General features: G+C 37.1%; 1 protein-coding gene across 1 annotated transcript in view; it reads left to right on the top strand.

Moving 5' to 3' along the window:
* The first annotated feature begins 1,684 nt into the window (after positions 1–1,684).
* The window catches only part of lingo2 (leucine rich repeat and Ig domain containing 2), a 126,180-nt gene continuing 108,846 nt past the window's right edge, over positions 1,685–19,018 (top strand). The window contains exon 1 of the mRNA XM_004910824.4: positions 1,685–2,610. The gene's annotated coding sequence lies outside the window, so the exon portion shown is untranslated. The remainder of the gene's footprint in view (positions 2,611–19,018) is intronic.

Raw genomic sequence — 19,018 nt, 5'->3', positions numbered from 1 at the left:
GGGTACCTGCAGACAAGCAATCCTCTTCCCCCTGTCTTCTTTCTTCATGATCCCTGGGCCAACACATGTGCAGTTTAGTGAAAAAGCCTTTTTTTTGTTAAAGTTCAGCTTCTTATTCTACTGCACAAGTGGAAGCTGCTCGAAGACAGAAGAAGGAAAAGGATAACTCACTCACAGGTACCCCAGACAGGTGCAGTTTTCTCCTAACAGGAGCACCTGCCCAGGGTATCAGGTAAGTCATTACAATCTCTGGGGGGTGCCTAAAATTTTGGTACACCCAGTGATGATAGCTTTCCTTCTCCTTTAAACATTAAATAAACAAAATTTTATTGTTTTGCCTTCAATAAGGATTAATTATATCTTAGTTGGGATCAAGTACAAGGTCCTGTTTATTATTACAGAAATAAAGGATATTATTTGTAAAAATTTGAATTATTTCATTAAAATTAAGTTTATAGAAGATGGCCTTCTTGTATTTTGTTTCTAGATAACAGATCCCATACCTGTATATATCTCAAGATATGGTTATGTAAGCACAAGTAGTGAGTGACACTAAGTTAATTAAAATGCAATAGGCATTAATATAAAAATCATGGACAGTAATATTTGTAAAATAATAAAATATCTTTCCTAAACATGCGTATTAATGGTTTAGTTCCAAAACCTGATACACCAAATACATTTACATTACATTACATTAACATTTATTTATAAAGCGCCAACATATTCCGCAGCGCTGTACAATAAGTGGGTTACATACATGGACGTACAGAGTAACATATAAAGCAATCAATAACCGATACAAGAGATGAAGAGGGCCCTGCCCAAAAGAGCTTACAATCTACAAATACAAGATACACTGCACAATTTGTATGTTTACCTTCTGTTCTGCCTTATGGTTTGACTCATCTCTGTTTTTATTAGGAGAAGATAATAAGACCTGTTTGTGGACAACAAGAAAAGTATTGTTAAAAGCCAGGACACAAAAACTGCTCCCATAATACAATTTCATTTTTTGCAATATTGCTCAGCTCAAAATCTGCATGGTTTCTTTAAAGGAGGAGGGTAGGTATTTAATCTATAGTAATAGTATATATATACTGGACTCTGTATACACATATATATATATATGTACTGTATGTATATATACTTAAAATTACACCAAGGATCTTTATAAAGGCATAGGACTGCAGGTTACATGTCAAGAATCTCTGAAGTTACTTCTAATAACCTTATATGTTAGCATGGGGTACATTATCATATAAGTTGCACTTAGAGTGACATTATTCTACAGTAATTATTGCAGTTTTATCCCTGGCAGGGTGCTTCTATAATCAAAAAGACTGATTTTGCACAGAGCATAGATTACACAGAGATCTAGTTCAGCTCTTTAATTTATGTCTTGGTGTTTAGTAGGTTGGAAGTACCTGGTTGATAAACATATGTAGCAATGTACTTATTGATAAAAAGCCTGTATAACACAGCCCATATACAATACTCTGCAATAGCCTATGCAGTATTAATGTGTGTGTGGAGCCTCTGGAACCTCAGGATTCCTACAGGGGATCTGCAGCTCCTATATCCTATTTCTAGCACTTTGGGTCCCTATTCTGATGGCTAACCTACCAGGATGCTGACTACACACATTTTCAATTTTATTCTTCTCCTCTGCTTAGGAAGGCTGGTTCTTTAATAGGTTATTATACATAAAGCTCTATAATCTAGCCTGTGATCAGTGAAAATAACCCAAGTGCTCTCCTATTATCTGCGTACGGATGCATATTACTTGGCTTCTCTAGATTTACATGAAAGAAATCCAAACCCGGTCGTCTGGCAAAACTAATGGAAAAGAAAAGAGCTACAGCAGGCAGAATGTGAAAAAAAACATCACAGAAAGGGATTGAATGAATTTGTGAGCACTGCCTTCTACCGCCCGGCACCACATCCATTTAGTGTGCTTATGAAACACAGAGAGAGAGAGGGAGACAGAAAGCGGCGGAGCTGCTGAGGGAAAGCGCCCAGCCTAGCCCTCTCAGGGTTAATTAAGAGAGCACCCCCCGCGGAGCCCACAGGACTACGAACTGTTTACTGAGAGACTTTTCATGCAAACTATAGTCTTTTTGCTCGGAATCTAATTGCGCCTGATGGAGCCATTACTTTGTAATCAGAGCAGCTCTCCGGCAGGCTCTCGAGGGATTAATTAGAGGATGAGGCAGAACCCACGTTGAACAAACATAAAGAAGGACCACCTGAATACCCCCGCCCTACAGGGTAACTATTGTTACTAAGAACAATCGTGTCGCTTGGCACCGCCGGTGTACTTTACCTCAGGAGTTTATTAGGTTACTATACCGAGACATGCGGGGCGATCCATCACTGCTCCTCCTCATCAATGAGCTGTGGCCTTGCAGCGGCACACACAGCACGGCAACCTTAAACTGCTCTCAGCTGTTATCATGAAAGGGCTGCTGTCTGTGCGAGGTTAAATGAACAGCAAAGGAAATGTGCGTGTCTTCTTCCCCTTCGCATGGAGACAGCCACTCACTAACTGCTATGCACGGAGCAACATGAACACGCCGAGCCCGGCTGCCAGGGAGAGATCAATGATTGGTAAGGGCTTTCATTGTTTTGTGCCCCTTTGCGTGTTTCAGGGGGGGCATAATTGTACGTGGTTCTTTATTTAGGGGAGATAGTACTGCAAGTACATGCCAGGTTGTCTCTTTATTCTGCGAAGATGCTACTATAGGTACCTGCCAGGCTGTCTTTTTATTCTGGAAATATACTATTGTAGGTACCTGCCAGGCTGTCTTTTTATTCTGGGAAGATACTACTGTAGGTACCTGCCAGGCTGTCTCTTTATTCTGGGAAGATAATACTATAGGTACCTGCCAGGCTGTCTTTTTATTCTGGAAATATACTATTGTAGGTACCTGCCAGGCTGTCTTTTTATTCTGGGAAGATACTACTGTAGGTACCTGCCAGGCTGTCTCTTTATTCTGGGAAGATACTACTGTAGGTACCTGCCAGGCTGTCTTTTTATTCTGGGAATATACTATTGTAGGTACCTGCCAGGCTGTCTTTTTTATTCTGGGAAGATACTACTGTAGGTACCTGCCAGGCTGTCTCTTTATTCTGGGAAGATACTACTGTAGGTACCTGCCAGGCTGTCTCTATATTCTGGGAAGATACTACTGTAGTTACCTGCCAGACTGTCTCTTTATTCTGATAAGATAATACTGTAGGTACCTTCCAGGCTGTCTCTTTATTCTGGGAAGATACTGCTGTAGGTACCTGCCAGACTGTCTCTCTATTCTGGGAAGATACTACTGTAGTTACCTGCCAGGCTGTCTCTTTATTCTGGGAAGATAATACTGTATGTACCTTCCAGGCTGTCTCTTTATTCTGGGAAGATACTGCTGTAGGTACCTGCCAGACTGTCTCTCTATTCTGGGAAGATACTACTGTAGGTACCTGCTAGGCTGTCTCTTTATTCTGGGAAGATGCTACTGTAGGTACCTGCCATGCTGTCTCTTTATTTTGGGAAGATATTACTGTAGGTACCTCCCAGACTGTCTTTTTGTTAAGGGTAGATAGAACTGTACCTGCCAGGCTGTCTCTTTATTCAGGGGAGGTGGTGCTGTTTGTCAAGATGTCACTTTATTTGGGAGAGATGGTACTGTTGGTACTTGCCAGGTTGTCACATTATTTTAGGGGAAAAGCTACTGCTTTATTAATTGTCTCTTTATTTTGGGAAGATGGTACTATATCTGCCAATCTTTCTCTTTATTTAGAGGACTTTACCACTTAGACTGTCTCTTTTTTCAGGGGAGATGGTATTGTATCTTCCAGGCTGGCTCTTTACTTAGGGGAGATGGTTCTACACCTGGCAGGCTGGATCTTTATATAGGGGAGAGGGTACTGTACCTCCCAGGCTGTCTCTTTATTTAGGGGAGATGGTATTCCACCTGCCTGACTGTCTCTTTATATAGGAAAATGGTAATGGACCTCCCAGGCTGTCTCTTTATTTAAGGGAAATGGTACTCCACCTGCTTGGCTGTCACTTTATTTAAGGGAGATGGTACTCCACCTGCCTGGCTGTCCCTTTATTTAGGGGAGATGGTTCTCCACCTGCCAGGCTGTCTCTTTATTTTTCCTGCAGATGCTGCTAAATGGAATAAAGGGAATAAAGCACTGGGCATATAAGGAGGAGACAACTAGACAGATTTTTTTACATTTTATTTTTATTTTATACATTTCTATTCAGGCTGCCCCTTTTTTAGTGTCCCACCTGTGGTTTTACTTTAAGAACTGCTGTGTATTCCAGTCATTTAAATATTAGAAATGTTAATATTTAGCTGTGTCTGTACACACATTCAGTTTTGGAAATACTTCTGATGATGCAGGAAGCTGGTGTTAGGCTATATGGCAATTGGTGCGAAAGCAGTTAAAAGCAGAGAATACGAGGGACTGAAGAGCAAGTTACCTTGGTTTGAGAGATGCTTATATAGATCTGCTATCTGTAACTTGCCTGCAAGAGTGTATAATGAGCAGGGTTCCAGTGCTAATGGAAATGGGAAAAGAGCTTTTAATGAAATATGCGGGCATGATGGCATAAGAAATGCTGTAGCACTGCTTACTTTTCTGTGGAAGCACTTTTTTATTTATGGTCTTGTTGGATATGTTCTCACAGAGGGCCCTATTCAGTCACTTTACATAAATCACCTTGGACCAATTAGAATTACTTTTAGTCTACTAATTCATAATTAAGATGGATACCATTCCAGTCCTTGAGCAGCTGGTGCTTCGGTCACCAAATGTTGATTGTAAGCTCTGTGGGGCTCCTTTCAGGATTCTGTGTACAGCTCTGAGGGAAGCAAGTGATGCTGTTTAATTATAAACATTGTACTATGTTACAATGTAAACGGAGGACAAAATTTGATGAAATGAAAATCACAGTGGTTTAAATCCAGAGACAAAGATGTAATAGCAGTCGTTAGCTGGCACTAGGGAAAATGCCGTCCTTGTACTCTTATGTGTTTGTGTTACAGCAATCAAACTGGCAAATGCAAGACTTAATTCACTAAATCCAGTTAGTATTTAGTAAGGATATGTTATCAAATTTATGTAAAAATGCAGGTTTACCTTTCATTTTTTAAGAATTGGTGAATAAGATACAAAGTACTTGAAAAACATATTGCTGAAATGCTGAATAGAATACATTCATACTCAAGAAATGTTTCTTATTTTGTATAAGGGAAATGCATTAAATTCCACTCCCAAATGACAATAAAATGCAGCTCCCAACATCCTCCCACCAGCTGAACCAACAACATTATACAGGCTAGAGGATTAGGTACTGTCAGATGTATGCTCATTTACGAGTAAAAGTGCAAACTACTAAATTGGATGCAAAATTATGCACACATTATTCACAAAGGCATTTTGCTCCTATACACATTACTTACACCCGGTGAACAGCGCCAAGGCACCCTATTAGGCTTCTCTCATAAATTGCTTACAAGTGCAAAGAATAGGGTACAGGGTTGCAAGTAAGCCTGGAAAACCTGCCTTGATTACTGCCAGTGGTTCCTTTGTATGTTGCACTTCCTTTCATAAATGAGCCTTATTGAGGGTTGACTGTCCTAAGTACAGTTCCTTACTATCGGTTTTACAACATTAGTAACTATACTGATTTCCTAGCACACATTAAATAATGCATTGTGGGTAAAAAAAACATGGCATAAACCTGAAAAGCCAAGCCCCATCTACAGTAAACAATTATGGTGGTATTAATCATATCTGCAGTATAAGCATTGTATGGTTTGCTACCCATTAATTTGTTGCTTTTGTTCCACTTTAGTGAGTTACTGAGGACCATAAAGTGAAGAGCTTCAATAATTTATGTTGAGCTCAGTCTTTCAAGGTTACAGCTGATGTAGGTGTTTTTTTAAGTGATGACCACACCCTACCAATTGTGGTTTTCTGTCCTAATTTGCAGTGCATCCCAGCTTTCATTGTTGTATGTTAAATAAAGGAAAAACTTTCCTTTTTTTGTGCCCTACACTTTATGAAACATCCCAGACCTTTGTCCTTATAACAACCCTTGCCACATGCAGGCTTAGTATGTGCTTGTTTCAGGAGCTTATTACATAACAGATTTAATTTTTTTATTTTAGTCTATCTACCCTACTGTATTTCTTTCCCTATCTCCAATTTAATATACAGGTCAATTTTCCCTCTGTTTATTCTCTACATAGCTCTCCCTCTCCTAATCTTACAGTTCCAGCTTACAACTGATCCACTACCATTTTATTTCTCACCTACACTGCCATAAACCTATATTATATTCAAACTGTAGCTGACAACTGCAAAGAGAGTTTTTGCTTTTTACTTTTAGTCCATCTACCCTACTGTATTTCTTTCCCCGTTTTCAAATTAGTATACATGCCCATTTTCCCTCTGTTAATTCTCTACATAGCTCTCCCACTCCTAATTTTTTCACATATCCCTAATCTCTGTTTATTTCACCCGGTCCACTCTCTTTTTTTTGCCCAAACTCACCCTTTTTCACTTTTATCAATATCAACATCTCCCTTTTCAATAATTATATACACAATTATAAAATGTTGAGTTCTACTATATTATTGAGGCCTTACAGACTTTTCTTTATAAAACTGGTAATACATTATACAACTTTTCAACCAGTCTGCCACTGGCCATCCTGTCAGATGTTATACAGCTTAGCTGCATGCTTGAATATCCAGTTTTCACTGATCTGACAGAATGGCCCACAGGCTCCATGGTCAGATTGCTCCATGTTGGCAAATAAACCTGTAAATGCCCATTGGGGTCATCACTATACCCGTTTTTTTTATTTTAGATGGTCAATGTTAGTGCTGTCTTAATACATAATATTACATATTGTCCAAGTTCTGTTATAAATGAATGTGTTAATATCTCTGGAATATTGAGTGAATTATTTTTAAAAATGTAGTTGAGTTAAATGGTTTGAAAAAGTAAGTGCTTGTATTTGATCATCACAATACAATATAATAACGTATCTGCTATTTACTTTTTTAACATATTCCATTCCAATATTGTCTGACTGTCCTTTTCTCTGTCCACCAGCATTATCCATTTATCAGTCCAATTTCAACATTGTTAATTCTCTTTTCTTAAATCCCTCCCTGTCAATTATCTTTTTTTGAATCCCCTCCTTTGAACTTTATCCTTCCAGTACTGGATCCAATTTCCTTCATTTCACATGAGTTTTAGTTCTTACTACGGTCTTCTAATTTTTCTTTTGATCTGCCTTTACTTTATATCTTATCATCACTAATTTTCCTTCTTTTGTACTTGCCCATGATCAGCGTCTTATTTGTCATAGTTAATTTTACTTTTGTTTTCTTTTTCCACCTGAAGCCCTTCCATTTCCTTATGATCCACCTTCTTCTATTACTATATTGCCTTTTTCTGCATCAGAATCACTCTCATGCTACGGTAACAGTGCAAGTAGTCTTACAATTGCAGCTTACAACTGATTCAAACTTTCAAACTGTAGCTGACAACTAAAAAGAGAGTTTTTACATATATTACATCTAGAAATTATATGACAGGTAATGAAATTATTATATGGAGTGCTTGGGACATGTGGTTTTCCAGATATTTTTTTTTATTTGAATTACTGTACTATAAACATAAGACTACTTGGTGCTGTGGGCAGGCAGCAAAGGCATGTTGCTACAGTGCAATATTGGTGTGGGATCGCAACTATTAGGAACAATCCTGCATAAGGAAAATAAAAACCTGCAGGGGTGGGGGGGGTTCAGATGACCTGAGGGTGTCAGTGTGGGACCAAGTGACTGGCTGGGAAGGTGTGTAGGGAGAAGTTGTGAACAGGAATCAGCCAATCTGAGGGTAAAGACACACAGAGCAACTAGTAGCAGCTACTTTTTCACGGCTACTAAACGCCAAAAAATACCCTGCCATAGACAATACTGAGAATTGCTTTTGCTAAAACACACCTAGAGCCAGTTATTAGTAAATGATCAGCATTGTAGCCATGACAAGTAGCTGCTACTAGTTGCTCCATGTGTCTTCACCCTAAATGGGCACCAGGCCAAGAAAAATTTCCTAGAGCATCAATAGCACTTGGCTGGGCTCTAGGTCTACTATTAAACTTTTGACACATTAAATAATCCCAGTATGATTATTTTGTCACCAGTATAGATGATGCTAGATACTGGTTCATTGCTAAAGACAAAAAAGCAAATAATTATAAGAATGTTTTGGCTTAAAATAGACTAAAAATGGGACATGGTCTTCCCATAGTTCAGAGCTTTCTAGATATCAGGTCTCTGGATAAAGGAACCTGAGTAAATTTATGTGCTAAGATCTTAAGAACACCAACTGTTCATAATATAAAGTTTAAAAATGTGAGATTTGTCCTTAAGTATCTTATGGATTTATTGTGTTTCTGCAGCTCATGCCGTTGTTAAATGATGAACTGAGGAGATACTGTAATAGACACTGACTGCAGAATATTAGCAGCCAGTACTAATATGGCTCAAAGCAATGAGTCACACCCCTGTTTCACAAGTGCATATTCTTCCACCCACTCATTAACAACTAAGTTACCAACCTGTGACAAGAAGTGTGACTTACTCCAGTGCTTTTCTATTCAGTGGCAAGAAAAAATGTTTATTGTTGTAAACAATGACACAGTTACAGTGATTTAGCAAAGCGTAATGTGTTATCATCTTTTTATCATGTTCTAATCATCATTCTTATTTAGATGGTTGGCATTTCTTTATGTTAGTAATGTATATGTTATATTTAACAAGTGATCATGTGTGCTATTAATATGCATGCTTGGCATTTTGAGCCATTTAACTTACTTTTCAAGTTCTGCCAGAGCAGCTGTATTTCTCCTGTATGTCTGGGATCCGTGAAACTGTGGTTTGCACCCCTGTACTGCTGTGCACATGTATTTAAGTACCTTGCACTCTGAAGTAGCAGTTCCTACAGTATGTGCTGTCCAGCACATGAAGGAGAAGGTTGGGCCTTGGAGGGAACCAGAAAGTATGGGAGGAAGCTTGTAAGCTATATTTTATATAGGACTGATTACCATAAGGAGATGCACAATATTCCTATGCCATAAATACAATCAATTAAACATGTTTTTTATGAGCTTTACTTAACCTTAATTAAATGATTTTATAGTCCTTGAAACACAATTTAAAACAACAACATAAAAAAACAAACTAAATTTAGTGCTGAAACTGGATTAGGTGAAGGCAGAACCCAAGAATTCTATATGTAATGAAGCCACCTTCTTACAAATTTGGCATGAGTGGAAATGGCCTTCATGGGTTCATAATTATGAATACTTAAGGTACAAGAGATTGTATTTGCCAATTTTATACGGTTCCCTAAAGCTGTTCCATCTTTTGTAATAAAGAACCAGTATATAGCTACTGTTTCTAACAAGTGATAAAGCCAATCCTTATCAATACAGATTAAACAGGTTTAAAAAGACCATCTTCAATGGAAGCATGCGGTGGTTGTTGTTTTTTTTTTATTGTTTTAATTACACTACAGCAGAAGGAGAAAGCAGATGGGACCTTCAAAATTGTGACTTTATAAATAAGAAGGTTTATGCAACATTCTTCATTACTTAACCATAACAAATCACTCATCAACACCAGCAAAGGTTTTTATTTTGAAGAATATTTTGTTTAATTTAGTAATGTCGAAAGGAATTCCTTCCTCAGAAAAAGTATTCTAAATTTTTCAGCCATATTTAGCGGTCTTTTGTGATCACTTTTTCGATATCACATCCTAAAAACTCAACATATAACTACTAGATGGCTTTTATAGTGTGGCTAATAAACAAAAAATGGGGTGCACTGTGGTCTATGCTGTTTAGATACAGTCACATAAAAGTTGCTGTGTTATAATTATAGAGAAAAATCAAGATTTATTTGTTGAGATGAGGTCCTCTGAGGAATGGTACATTGATTAGGGTTATTACTATCCATAAAATATATGTATTTGATAATAGCTTTGTAGAATATAAACTATATATTAATGTTATCTTTTGCATTGCTGACGAAAAATCTGCTAGATTTATAGTAAAATAGGGTGTTGACCTAAATGGGTACAAAACGTTTACAGCCCACCAAAAATAATGGTGACATTAGCTTTTACAGTTTTGTGGATCATGCCAGCTACTGCAAGATGAATTTGGTGTATAGCTGTTTAGTAACTTCAGGAACTGCATTCATTTTGATGCAAAACAAATTGCAGTGTTGATGGTCAGACTTTAGTAAATAAACCCCAAATCTGAAATCTCAGTTTAAAAAAGGGTAGTGTGGAAAACACATGCTGGTTCATTTACTAATGCCCCAGATCCACAGCATCTGGGGCATTGCTGCTTTGTGTGGAACCCATTGTTTGTGGGTGCAAGGCAGCTATGTATTAAAAAGATTAAAAAAATGATAGTAGTTATTTCTTAACTATAACTTGGGACCTCAAAGGCACGATTATATAAAGAAAACTGGACTTTAGCATTAGAAGAACCGTTTTGTTTACAAGTTTATTAAGCTGTTTTCTTTTTCATCTATTCTTTGTCCCATTGTTCACCAAAGTGGGACCTCTTCTTCTCCTTCCTTCTCTCTTTTTTTTTTCTATTCTTTCAGGATAAAAACTGTGTATTACGGAAAAGTTTTAATTTGATATCCAATCTGTAAAAAATATCAAAAAAGCAAATAAAAATGATTGAAAAAAAAGATAGTAGTGAATGAACCATAATAAAATCTTACATGTAACAATATAGGATCCAGGTGTACATGCCCAACCTTTAGCTTGAAGAGTCAACCAACAAAGTTTTAACAGGCATACAATGTCTAATCAGGCCTGCTAAAACTTTGTTGGTAAGCCTTTTCTTAGTGCTTGCCATATGGCACGTGGTAATGCACCTTGTGCCATTTTCACTTGGATACAATGCGGCAGTACTGTAATCATGGGGAGAACACTGGTTTTTGTTCTCCATTCTGCAGGGTGCTAATGTGCAAAAAACACTGCGCCTTACACCCTCATTTTGGAAATGAAGCCTATTTTGTAGATCATTTCCATCTGACTGAAATGAGGTTTCTTTAGATTCTGTGAGAAACACAGCTAAAGTAAAATCAAATAAAATGATTTCAGTTTCAAACATCTGTTGTTTTGATGGAGCAGATAGTTGTACAAATCATAGTCTTTGATGCTCTTCTGTTGTATGAAAAGGACCAGCATCAGTGCCTTCATAAATATTCATGCCCTTGGACTTTTTCTTATTCTTCTGCATTACAGCCTGAAATTAAAATGGTGTTAAAGAACATTTAAAGAACAATGGGCCCGATTCACTAAAGTCCGAAATAAGGAGTGCTATTTATAGCATGCGTTAAAAATCTTATCACTTCTTATTTTTCGCTCGATTCACTAAAAGGAGACTTGTCATAATTAAGAAGCGATGTTCTTGGCGTTATTTATCTTACAATGACACATTTTAATGAAAAAAACTATGCGATAAGCGTTATAGGGGCCGATTCACTAAAGGTCAATAACGCTTATCGCATAGTTTTTTTCATTAAAAAGCATGCGATAATTAAGTACCGATTCATCAAAGTAATTTCGCATGTGTTAATCCGCATATCGCATGCACAAAAAAAACGCATTGCGTTAATTAGCGAATAGAAATAGTACTAACGCATGATTCACAAACACATATGAAGCGTTAAACGTGCAAAATATCGTGTTAATCTGTGTGAATATTAACCCTACTTGGGGCAGGCGGTACTAAAGAAAATTGCGGTTCGTGAGCTATTGGCAACACAAGATGGAGTTTGCAGTCGTATTTTTTCAAGTATATGTTGGCCCTTGAGTGATGCATCCTCCAGTTTTCAGGGAAATGGTGGTTTTCAGAAAGTAATGGTTACGTGCGTAATATATTGCGCTCTGCAAGTGTCCTTTTAGTGAATCGAGTGAAAAATAAGAAGTGATAAGATTTTTAACGCATGCTATAAATAGCACTCCTTATTTCGGACTTTAGTGAATCGGGCCCCATGTGTTAAAAAACATTTGTTTGTTGCATAAGTACTTATCCCCATGAGCCAGTATTTGTTGGAACCACATTTGGTGCAAATACAAGTTCAAATCTTTGTACACTGTTTGGGAATGATTTTGAGCTATTGATCCAGGCAGATATCTTCATGTTATTCTGGATAGTTGGATATTGCTTGCACCCCTCGGATTCCCAGGTGCATTGATATCAAGGCTGTGATTGGTCCATTGCAGACCATTCACATTTTTGTGCTGGATTTAACCCAATGATATATAATTCTCCTGATGAACATCCTTTTAAGTTTCAGTTTTTTAGCTAAGTTTTTTTTTAATAAGCTTTCTGCCTTGTTTTTCATAAGATGTCCAGATCCTGCTGATGAATAGCAGCACAACAGCACCATAGTACCCCCACCTCACTTCTCTGTATTATAATATGGCATGTAAAATTACACAAAAGAGGCAACTTTTTGTCTGGAGTTTGCAAAAACCACATGAAAGCAACATGGTAAGATGAGACCAAGACAGAGATTTCTTAGTGCAAATCTACCACTGCCCACACCTGAAAAAATATACTAACAGTAAAGTATGGTTTTGTAAAGCTAACAAAGTCCAAGATGGTGTGACTACTTATGCCAGTTACTATAGCAGTACAGTTTAAGCTATCAATACTGTCTTTCCAACTCACCTTTAAAATGGCAGGTTGAAACAATTCTCCAAAATGTGAATCATATGCTAGTTAGAAGACAGGTAGGGAGAAGGATTCATACATGCTTAACCCCCCCCCCCCCCCACCTAATGAATACATAGCTGATAAACTTACACAGTTTTTGCACTTGCACTTTTTTTTTGCACTTTGCACACTGAACCATTAAATAAATGAGCCCTAATGATTCTTGTGATGTTGTGTGTGTGTTTGTGTGTGCACACACATATAGATCATGGGATTCTATTTACACGACTACAGCAATTACATTTCTGAACTAACTGATATGTTTTCTGAAGGGAGAAAAAAGTCTTGAGCTTGTCTTATAAAATTCTCCTTAAGAGAAAAACTTCAAAAGGAACTGAAGTAGGCAGCATAAAATTCCCCAGTGCATTTTCTGAGTACAGTGTTGTTTTTCCTTCTGACGCTATCAAGAAAGGAAAGGGCAACACTCATTTTAAAAATTCTCTTTCATGTTCCCTGATGCATTTTGCAAACTCCGTTAGATAATCCTATCAGCTGCATTTCTCCGGGATAAACAGAATGGAATGTCTATGAATTTTGTAGCTGTAGATAAGAAGCATCGACCAGACACGTCATTTTGGTCTTGTTTTAGGGTCACAGCACTTATAGTCAGATATTACTGCTTTTTCTTTTAACAAATTGTTTCTGTTCACATTGGAAACAGAGTTATGTTGTACAAGATGGCATTTTTTCCTCAAAAGAACACAATTGCAACTGTAAGGGAAGCACATTATACCAAGGGATTCAGTTTAGAGAATGCATATTAAATGATGCTAAAAGCAACAATTCAGTCATTCCTACAACACCGATTAATTCTATTGTACACTGGCCTAACATAATAATATTTAGGTAAGCAAAGATAGTCATTCAGTCATGGTCACTAATGCAAGCTTTGCATAGCCTTGGTCGAAAAAAATTAGGCATTTTCTTTATTTTAAATGATATTAACAATGGAAAAATGTTTTACCCAACTTTACTGTGCCAAAAACAGCAGTAAAAGAGTACAGGTATGGGACCTGTTATCCAGAATGCACGGGACCTGAGCTTTTTAGGATAAGGGATCTCCATACCTTCTGCTAAAAATCATTCAAACATGATATAGGATTGTTTTGCCTCCAATAAGGACTAATTACATCTTACTTGGGATGAAGCACAGAGAAAAAAGGAAATTATTTTTAAAAATGTGACTTTTTCGATTAAAATAAAGTCTAAGGGAGATGGCCTTCCCATAATTCAGAGATTTCTGGATAACTGGTTTCTGGATAACAGATCTCATACCTGTAGTACCTTTTTCTGAGAATCTGTGTCACCTGATTCTTAACCTTTGGTCCTTGGGTGGTGTTAGACTACAATCCTTGATTAGATGTTGAAGAATGCTGGGAGGTGTAGTCCAGCAAGATTTGGGGCTTTGAGTAAATGAAATGTAAAAGGTCTCTAGTATTCTTTAAATGGACAAGCAATAATCCTTTTCATAGATGATTTAACATCAAGAGTGCTTTTTTCTTTAGGGTTCAAAAAGATATTTCAGGACTTTCAGATCTTTATGGGAAGAGGTTATATTCAGTTCATGCATCAGAAACCATGAAGACTCATTAGCATTCACCGCAGAAGGGAGCATGTCAGTACTGTTCAAGTGTTCAGCATTAGATTAGTAGTACTACAACACAACAGACGTAGTGAGGTTTCTGCCAAACCCCAACACACCAGTGCATTTCCATGACTTGCATGTAAAATAGATCAAAAGGCTTTATAAGTTGACTATGTATAGTGGACCATGTGTGGTGTGAATCAAAATTGATAGATATGTAACTTTTATTTGTCTGCAAGTGAATGCGGTCTATTAGTATATTAGTCATCTACAGAAAGGAATAATAAGGACCATTGGTAAAATCTGTAGACAGATGCAACAAGCCTAATTTCGATTTTTAAATGGATCAACATGAAACTCCATTAAAATAGATCATCATCACAATTCTTCCCATTAAAGGGAAAGTTTACCTTCCAAATGCTTTTTTACAGTCAGATACAGGTTTGAACACACCAAAATGTATTTGTTAATTCCATTATATTCTGCCTGGTTGTACTCATAAACCATTGTGTTTTATGGTATTCATGTTTCATCTCTTTTTTTAGGATGCCACATGCTGCATTTTCTAGCTTTTGACCACAAGAAGACAATGAAATAAAGAGTTGTATTTGGAACTGATAAACGAAAAATGCTAAAACTGTTTAACTTTTATACTTCGTACAATACCAGCTTCAGCTCCTACTGAGCATGGTCCTGCTCAACTGTTTCAGTTAATACCTTATTTGCTGATATGTCTGTGATAATTTGAAAAATGTATCAACTGATATAGAGAATAGTATATTATTAGACTCTGGGTGACCTGGCTTTAGAGACCTGCTGCTGAAAACACTAGAGGGAGGAAAATGTGTTTAAAAGGTGTGTGCTGTGTGATGCCAAAACAAAGCTGTCTTCCTCTGTACTAAGAAATGCATTGTGAGAAGGAGAGAACCTTCATGGTGCTGGGAGTTGATAGCCTCATTAACAGATCTCCTTGCTCTTGTTTTTTAGTGAGTTCTAGAGTGTTTAGTATTTAAATGCAGTGCAATAAGCCAGCAATATCAGAGTCTGGTTATTCTGGTAACTGTAAAGTTGCTACTGCACAAAACAGAGCAATGGCAACATCTTTTTCTCTGTTCAAGGAAGCAACCCATATCCTAAGCCATATGACCAAGTATACAGTTATTTATTCATAACTTTAGACTAAAAAGCAGAAATCTCTATTAGTGTTAGTGATTTCAAAGTTTATAGGAAAGTACCATTAGTAGCAGACTAATGAGGAGGTCGCTGGGTAGAATGCAAGAGCTTCTCTTAGTAAAGCGGAAAAGCCAACTTTCATTATTTTCGGATGACAAAATAATGTTAAAAGTGCCAAGCAGTGTATAGAATAGAGAAGAATGGACTGCAGTACATATAAAAAAAACAAGGCTGAAACTGCATGAGTGAGTTTTATGCATCAATTATTTTTGCTCCAACAATTTAAATGAAATAAGGAACATTTCCCACTATGAAGCCAACCACATGAACAGAGGGAAATCGCTGCATAATGTGGCTCATGTAGTTTCACCATCAAGCCAAAGAACAGATTTTTTTGTGACAAACAGATGACAAAACATGTTTCATTTAAATTGGCAGCAGGATGCAACCTAGAATGAATGTACTTCTGCACAATGTGCATTCTGGTAGCTTCCATGCACAGCACATTCCTGTTGTGCCTTTAATAAATGTGGCTGTTTTGGGAAGTACAGCAATTCTCTCTAAATATATTTCTGTTCCCAGCTATCTAGTTATTTTAGCTGTCCACAGTCCTATATTCACCTTATGGTTTCGGACACAGAGGGAATGTTTTTTGCAGTTTTAGCTGAAAAATTAAGGCACAAGTGGCCGTGTACTTTCCTTCTATCTGGTTATTTATATTTTTCAAACGGCTAATGTTGTTTAGGAAAATGCCTTAGAGACATGCTCTGATTCACAGGGCTAATAATGAGTTAAGCTAGTGTGCAATACTCGCTTCTTGTTGATTTTCCCACATTTCCTGCCTTTTTCTTGTAATTAGCTTACCTTGTTTCAGTGAAGTGATAGGCACCAATATTTGCTTAATGAGTGTCCTTGCCCATACCCATAAGCTATTCCCCTATGTAATTACTGGTACTTAGCTAGAGAGAGGATAAATGATAGAGCTGGAGGGAGAGTGAAAGGATGAGGAGCATTACATTCAGTACATTTAAATGCAGAGAACATATTATCTGCTTCAGGATGCTAGAGGCAGCTTCAAATGAGGACTCAGACATACCGATAAAAAAGTGAGTTTTCTGCAAAGCAGTCGAGAGTGAAAATCAATTATTTTGCAACACAGCAACTGAAAAATAAAGCCTGAGAGAAATCCTGGGAAACCATGCCTAAATAGTTTGCTCCTTTTGAGGTGTGGGCCATAATTCCTTCCTTCAAATCAAAAAAATAGCGTCCAAAACTTCTCATTAGCATCCCCATTTTGTCCGGGAATTTCACTCATGTAGTGATTTGCTCCTGCAATACTTTTCAGATTCAGGCAATTCAAATTAAAGCGATAACTCACAGGTTTTGCCATTTTTTTCCTCCAAAAGATGTACTGTAGAGAAAATGATTTTGCACTGATGTAATCCATATTGATTATGACATACCATAAAGAATATGTTGACATTCCAGGCAATATCATGATTCATCTATCGTGTGGAAAAGGAAAACATAATGAAGAAAAATAAAAAAGCAAGAGAAGCTGACATAACGAATGCAATGGACTGTGCACTTATTGCCAAACGCCAGGGACCAATCCGTCACTTCCACTAATCAGATTTTAGACTTCATAAAACAGCAGACTTCTCTAAGGAAAGAAGTAATCAGCTTTCACTTTTATAAGCCACCAACATGCCAACCAGCAAAGGGGAACTTCCAGGATGTCTTAGGTTGTTTACCATTGTGTATATTTTTTTTTCCATACCATATCATACCATATATATTTTATTAAGTTAAGATCAACTAAGGGACATTCTACAGTAGTGGTAATCTATTTTATTTTTTTGGCCTGTGATGATCTTTCATAATTTAAGAATCTCAGCATGACATTTATCTTACTATTTCTATGTCATTTCACTTTAAAGATAAGCAACTGGAGTATGCAACCAGATGCAACTGGAGAGTGTATGATGTAGATCCACTAGCTTTCTGTATAAAGAACTGTATTGATTTTAAGCTGTTGTAGTTAAGAGAAATACACTGATTTATTCAAACTTTTCTTGATGGGACATTAGAAGTGTCTTGTAATTGTTTTAAACCAGCAAGCTTTGTCAACCTTGTTTGTAAAGATTAGAAGGGATCTAATCATTCCAAGTTCCAACTATGTATGGTAGTATTGCTAGTAACCTATCTTTGTCTATATGTTGTAGCAGTTGATGCTTTGGTGTTGCTCTCTGCCCCCTGTGATTTTGCTTTGTTCCTGGTATGTGGCTGCTTACTGACTGAGTCATTTGTGGAAAACTGTTCTCTATCCTTCTGGAAGTTGATGGTTTGTAACTGCTGCCTTTCTAACAGCTGGTCTGGGACAGTTTTTTGTCTCAGTGGCAATTAATGGTCTGTGACTGTCTTTTTTTCTGTGTGACTGTTAAAGGTGTACAGCTATTTATGTGCTTTCTGGATGTTAATGATGCACAGATACTCTTGACTATGTTTTTCCTTTTTTCTTGAGAGTTTAATTTCCCTTTGCCCTAATGGCATCTAATGGTGCATGACAGTTCCTTGTTTCTTTGCTGCTAATATGTGATGACTGCCTCTGTCCGTGGTCCATCATAGTACATGGTGGTGCTGTTCTGTCCCTAACATTTGATAAGTATGACTCGTCTTTGTCTCTGTTACTAATAATGATGCAAAACTATTCCAGTGCAGTACAAATTGTTAATAAGTCAGCAGCTTCAGCTTTAGAAGTCAATGAAAGCTGTCCAACAAACATTTTTGTTTAGCAAAAAACTCAGATGTAAAACTTCAGGATCTAAGAGCTTACAATGCAATGTAGAAGTCAGTGGAAGCTGTCCAAGGCAGAAATTTAAACTATTTTTTTCAGTTTGAGTTTTTTTTTATTCTGATTTTTTAATTAGTAAAGTAATATTCAAGTTTTATAAAATTGTGAGTTTATTCAAAGTAGGAAGAAATATGACAATTATGCAAATACTATTTTCCCCAGACATAGATATGTTGCAAAATTCTTTAAAAACTGTGACTTGCATGTAGTTATATAAGAAGGTGTAAGCTGTGCTGCTGATTTTCTGACCATAAGGTCTGTTAGTCAAGTACTGAATAATAGGAAGGTCATTTCCCATATAACTTTTGTACAGTATTCCTAGCAAGGATTCTTTTTGAATATACAGGGACTTGTGGCAGCAGAGAATTATCAGGTAGGAGCACAGCTGGTTTTGTCAGTGTGGGAGTGTGGACATTCACAAACATGTGCATATGTATAGACCAGTGGAAAAACTAGTAATAGCATACTTTAATATTTAGCATTTATGGTATAGATTGATTTGGTTCTTTAAAACTAGAAACCATTAGGAAGCAATTTGCTAACTGAATTATTAAGCTAAAATAATGTATCCTGC

The sequence above is a fragment of the Xenopus tropicalis genome, chromosome 1 (assembly GCF_000004195.4).
Source record: "Xenopus tropicalis strain Nigerian chromosome 1, UCB_Xtro_10.0, whole genome shotgun sequence".
Classification (NCBI taxonomy): Eukaryota; Metazoa; Chordata; class Amphibia; order Anura; family Pipidae; genus Xenopus; species Xenopus tropicalis.
The sequence above is the reverse complement of the archived record's forward strand: the minus strand, read 5'-3'. Positions and strand labels throughout refer to the sequence as shown.